The sequence below is a fragment of the Chiloscyllium plagiosum genome, unplaced genomic scaffold (genome assembly GCF_037043375.1).
Source record: "Chiloscyllium plagiosum isolate Xiang-an unplaced genomic scaffold, Cpla_swu_hap1 HiC_scaffold_29, whole genome shotgun sequence".
Lineage (NCBI taxonomy): Eukaryota > Metazoa > Chordata > Chondrichthyes > Orectolobiformes > Hemiscylliidae > Chiloscyllium > Chiloscyllium plagiosum.
The window spans coordinates 76,322,192-76,328,191 of NW_028270167.1; the positions used below are offsets into that span (position 1 = coordinate 76,322,192).

Here is a 6,000-nt window from a genome sequence, read left to right on the forward strand (position 1 = left end):
TGTGCTGCTCTCTCTCAGGGTCTCTCCCCTTGTGACTCCCAGATGGTGGGCATCAAGCCTCAGCTGAGATTTATAACATCCCATTCCGCACCGCTCTCTTACAGGATCGCCGTTGTGCCTGGAAGACAGTGGGAAAGAGGAGGCTTAGACAGAGCAGAGGGTGTTACAGTGGTTGAGGGAGCTGTAGGGGATGAAACAGGTTGTCTGGGGAGCTAGGCAGACCTGCAGTAACTAAAGAACGTTACTGGAGTGAGAGTTGCAGACACTGAAGAAGGCAAAGGAAATATAGAGATAGTGAATTGTTCATGACGGAGCTTTGTAGAGTCGAAAGGGCTTCAAAGTTTGTGAGAAGATTTGTAGCTCGGGTGCTCGTTGTTGTGGTTCTGTTCGCCGAGCTGGGAATTTGTGTTGCAGATGTTACGTCCCCTGTCTAGGTGATATCCTCAGGGAGCCTCCTGTGAAGCGCTTCTGTGATGTTTCCTCTGGCAACTATAGTGATTTGTCTCTGCTGCTTCCGGTTGTCAGTTCCAGCTGTCCGTTGCAGTGGCCGGTATATTGGGTCCAGGTCGATGTGCTTATTGATTGAAATTGTGGATGAGTGCCATGCCTCCAGGAATTCCCTGGCTGTTGTCTGTTTGGCTTGTACTATAATGGTAGTGTTGTCCCAGTCGAACTTACGTTGCTTGTCATCTGCGTGTGTGGCTACTAAGGATAGTTGGTCGTGTCCTTTCGTGGCTACTTGGTGTTCATGGATGCGGATTATTAGCTGTCTTCCTGTTTGTCCTATGTAGTGTTTTGTGCAGTCCTTGCATGGGATTTTGTACACTACATTGGTTTTGCTCATGCTGGGTGTCAGGCCCTATGTCCTGGTGAGTTGTTGTCTGAGAGTGGCTGTTGGTTTGTGTGCTGTTATGAGTCCTAGTGGTCACAGTAGTCTGGCTGTCAGTTCAGAAATGCTCTTGATGTATGGTAGTGTGGCTAGTCCTTTGGGTCGTGGCATGTCTTCATTCTATTGTCTTTCCATGAGGCACCTGTGGATAAAATTGCGTGGAGTTTGACCCCACCCCGCAGCTCACCAATAAGATAAACAACACAGTGAGAAACCTACAAAAAAAGACGGACAGATAAACAGGTCTGACCTACAGAGAATGAAACCTGAAAGCAACAACACCCCCAGATTCTATGGACTACCAAAAGTGCACGAACCAGACATCCCACTCAGACCCATAGTATCACTACCCGGGACACCATCACACAAACTGGCTAAACAACTACAGCAGAAACTGAAACACCTGATCAGCGGATCCAGCCACTCTGTACAGTCAACACAGGAATTCTTGGACATCATCAGAAATATACACATAGACAAGGAAGAAACTATGGTCTCATTCGATGTAACGGCACTGTTCACCTCTATCGACAAAACCCTAGCCAGAGAAACCTAGCCAACCTGCTGGACCTACAGAACAGACAACAGGACGGTGAACCTATCAACAAAGACGGCATACTCAAACTACTGGACCTGTGCCTCACAACACACTTCACATTCAACAACCAAATATATGAACAAATCAACGGCACACACACGGGCTCACCCATCTCTGGACTCATAGCAGAAGCAGTAAATCAAAGGTTAGAACAAATAGTCTTACCGCAAATTCAACCCAAACTCTGGGTCAGATATGTGGATGACACCTTAGTAATCATTAAAAACACAGAAATAGAGAACGCACACTGGATAATCAACGCCACACTCACAGGAATCCGATTCGCTAGAGAGGAAGAAAAGGACAACCAACTCCCATTCCTAGACGTGAGGGGACAGAGAACACCGAACGGAGAATTCAGCACAAAGGTATACAGGAAAGCCAAACACATAGACCAAGTCCTGAACTATGAAAGCAACCACCCCAACACACACAAAATAAGTTGCATCAAGGCACTGTTCAAAGGGCCACAACACACAGCAGTACACCAGAACTGCAAAAAGAGGAAGAAGAACACATTTACAATGTATTCGCCAAAAATGGATACCCCCGCAATTTCATTAGGGATTGTCTGTATGGACTTGCTAGACGACTGTCCTCTGATATTGATGAGGGCCGTGCAGATGATGTGGTTTATATGGAGTTCATTAAGGTCTTTAACAAGGTCCCACATGGTAGGCTGGTCCAAAAGGGAAGATCCCATGGGATCCAAAGTATGTTGGTACATTGGCTCCACAATTGGTGGAGGGTCTAAAGAGTGGATGGAATAAGCTGCCAGAGCAAATAGTGGAGGCTGATAGAAATACATTTAAAAGGCATGTGGATGCGTGTATGAATAGCAAAGATTTAGAGGGATATTGGCAAAATTGTGGCAAATGTGACGAGATACGTCATGCAGGAGTTGGTCCGAAGGGCCTGTTTCCGTGCTGTACATCTCTATGACTCAATGTCTTGAAATGAGTCCACATTATAGAAAAGGAGGTGCTGGAGGGTTTAAAACATAAAGGTAGATAAATCCCCAAATGGATCTCAGGACATTGTGGGAAGCTGGTGAAGAAATTGTAGGGCCTCCAACAGAGATATTTGTACCATAGAGAGCTACGTGTGATAGGCTGTTAGACTGGAGGGTGACATTGTGGACAGTGAAGAAGGTTTTCTGAGATTACAAAGGGATCCTGATGAAATGTGTGAATGGCTGAAAAACTTGTAGATGGAGTTCAATCTGAATAAATATGAGGTATTGCATTTGGTACAACAAACACAGGCGGGGCTTATACAATTAATGGCAAGACCTTCGGTAGTCTTGTAGAACTCGGGGTTCACTACGTAATTCTTTGAAGTTTGCAACACGGAGAGACAGGATAGTTTAAAAAAAGATGTTTGCCTCACTTGATTTCATTGCTCAGTCCTTTGGATATAGGAGTTGGGATGTCGCATTGAGATTATACAGGCCATTGGTGAGTCCTCTTCTGGAATACTGTGTCCAGATCTGGTCGCCTAGTTATACGAAGGATATTATTAAGCTGGAAAGGATTGGGAGGAGACTTACTGGGATGTGGCTGGGTACGAAAGGCTTCAGTATAAAGAAAGGCTGAATAGGTTGGTATTTCTCACTGAAACCTGAATGTTGACAGATGACCTCATAGAAGTTTATAAAATCATGAGGGGGAGAGATAGAGTTAATAGGAGTTGTCTTTTCCCATGGACAGGGGAGTTTCAAGACAAGGCACTACATTTTTAAGTTTAAAGGAGAGACATATAAAAAAAAGACATGAGAGGCACATTGTTACACAGAGGGTGGGTTGTGTGTGGAATGAACTTCCCAAGGAAGGGGTGAACATGGGGACAGTTACAATGTTTAAAAGACATTTGGATTAGTACAGGAATAGGAAAGGTTGGAAGGGATATGATACAGGAACAGGCAGGTGGGATGAGATCCATTTTAGAGTATGGTTAGCGTTCACCGAACAGTGCGGTATGACTCCGACTATGATTATAATGTTGCATCATTAATTAAGCAAGGCTGCAAGAGAAAGCCAGGGAACTACAGACTGATGAACGAAACATCAGGGTGGGTCAGTTATTGGACGTCATTCTGAGAGGTAGGCCTTACAAGCATTTGGAACGAAAAGGCCTGATTACGGACAGCCAGCATGACTTTGTGCATGGGACAACATGTCTCACAAACTTGACTGGCGTTTGCTCAAGATGTGACCAAGAAGATAGATGAAGGCAGAACAACAGACGTTGTTTCTGGCTTCCGCAAACTCTTGTTCAGGGTGTAGCATGATACATTGGTTAGTAAGGGTAGATCACAAGGGATCAGGGAGAGCTAGCCAACTGGATACAAAATGGGATGACAGTGGGAGACAGAGGGTGGTGGGAGAGGGTTGTTGTTCAGACTGGAGGTCTCTGACCAGCAGTGTGCTGTAAGGATTGGTGCTGGGACCACTGTTGTGCACCACTTACATAAACATTTTGAGTGAAAATAAAGGAGTCCTTGTTAGTATGTTTATGGATACAAAGATTAGTGGAAGAGTGTGCAGGGAATATAGTTATTGAGGGGGATGTTAATCAACTGGGCCAAGGAATGAAAGATGGAGTTTAATTCATGTGTTGGATTTAGTTAAGACAAACCAGGGAGGACTAACACCGGTCATGGTTGGGCCCTGGACAGTGTTGCAGAAAAGGGAGAGACCAAGGGGTGCAGTTACATTGTTCATTGGACTGGCATCACAGGGTGACAGGGTGTTGAAAGCGGCAATTGGCACACTTGTCTTCATTGGTCAGAGCATTGAGTACATGAGTTGGAGATATTGGTAACACTGTCGTCTATATTTCTCCTGGGCAGAGGAGGCCACGGGGTGACCTTATAAAGGTTTATGAAACCATGTAGGGCCGAAGTAAGGTGAATTGCCAAGGGTAGGTGAGTCCATAGCAGGAGGCATTTCCGTGAGGTGTGAGAGCAAGGATTTAAAGAGGGAGCTGAGGGGCAACATTATCCACAGAGGATGGTGCATAGACGGAATGGACTGCCAGAGGAAATGGTAAAAACAAGTGCAATTACAACATGGAAAAGATACTTGGGCAGGTACATGGAGAGGAGAAGATTGGAAGGGGTATGGGCCAAAAACAGGCAAACGCAACTCATTCCATTTAGGGAACCTTGGCCGAAGAGTCATGCCGCACAGAAACAGACCCCATGTCTCCAGTTATTGGAGGAGGAGACTATCGAGACAAGGCATGTTGTAGTGACTGAAGCAAGTTGCAGCGATACAGATGGTCATCTGGACTGAGGGTTTCAAATATGTGAAATAATTGATGAGAGGGGAGGAGATGACAGATAGGAACTGTTATAGGAGTTAGAATGATTGAAGACACTGGTCCTCAATACAAGCCATTAATACAGTGTTGGAGAGGGAATAGGGAACAGAAAGATCCCAGGCAGCATTACCACCCTCTCGTGGGAGGCCTGCTTTCCCCTCAGTTGTTCTGATGCTCCCTAAGAAAGCACAGGCCTGGACTGATAACTGGGAACTCCCGATGCTGTCTCATTACAACAAAACTTGTAGCAGGCGAGGTGATTGAGCCTGGGTTGTGTCTGTACTGTGCTCCCCCTACAGCACTTTCTCTATGTCATGTCTTGTTAGCTGATGTTTGGATCCCCCTTATTACTTTCTGCTCTGTGCACTGGAATGATCTTACCTGGCAGCAGGATTTATTGAAAACTCCCGACCTCCCTGACTTTGTCTTCTGGCTGGCCAACCATCGTCCCAACCAGTAGTTGGCAAGTCTATTGAGTCAGGAACTCCATGAGTACCTGTAGAAGACACAGAAGTAGCCAGAACGGGAAAGTAGACTAATGCTTTGAGGGTTACACATATAGAATGGCACTGAGCCCACAGAGATCAGGAAAATCCCAGTCTCCATTCCTGACCTGTGCTGCCTCATCTCTCTGGAGTGGAGAATTCTGTTGGCTCATGATCTGGAGTAGCTTCAAGAGTGAGAGACGGTGACAGAGGCAGCAATTAGACCCACACAGTGAGGGATACCACATGGAGAGGTACTGAGTCACATCACCAGAGTGCTGGGTCAAACAATTGTGCAGGAAGAAAGGGTTTTGATTCATGTTGCACTGGGATATACAAACTGTGAGCAGGCGAAGTGATGGCCTAGGGGCATTATTGTGTGACAATTTATCCAGAAACTCAGCAAGTGTTCTCTGGACACAGGTTCAAATCCCACCATTGCAAATGATTGAATGTGAAGTAAATGCTTCAAAAACGATGTAATTAAAAGCCTGTAAGTGAGTATTAAACAATTGCTGATGTTAAGAAAAATCCATCGGGTGCATTCTTGCCTTTAGTGAAGTAACCTAAGGTGGGACTGGGATATCACAGTATTACAGAACAACAGCTGAGGGAGGGACAGGACAGGCAGCTCAATGTTCCAGGGGACACATGCTGCAGGAAGGACAGAAGGGGAGCTGAGAGAGGAGGAGAGCTGCTGGTTC

General features: G+C 45.7%; 1 long non-coding RNA gene across 1 annotated transcript in view; it reads right to left on the minus strand.

Moving 5' to 3' along the window:
* The window catches only part of LOC148142395 (uncharacterized), a 43,847-nt gene extending 38,539 nt beyond the window's left edge, over positions 1-5,308 (minus strand). The window contains exon 1 of the long non-coding RNA XR_015752080.1: positions 5,193-5,308. This is a non-coding gene — a long non-coding RNA (uncharacterized LOC148142395). The remainder of the gene's footprint in view (positions 1-5,192) is intronic.
* Between the last annotated feature and the right edge of the window lie 692 nt (positions 5,309-6,000).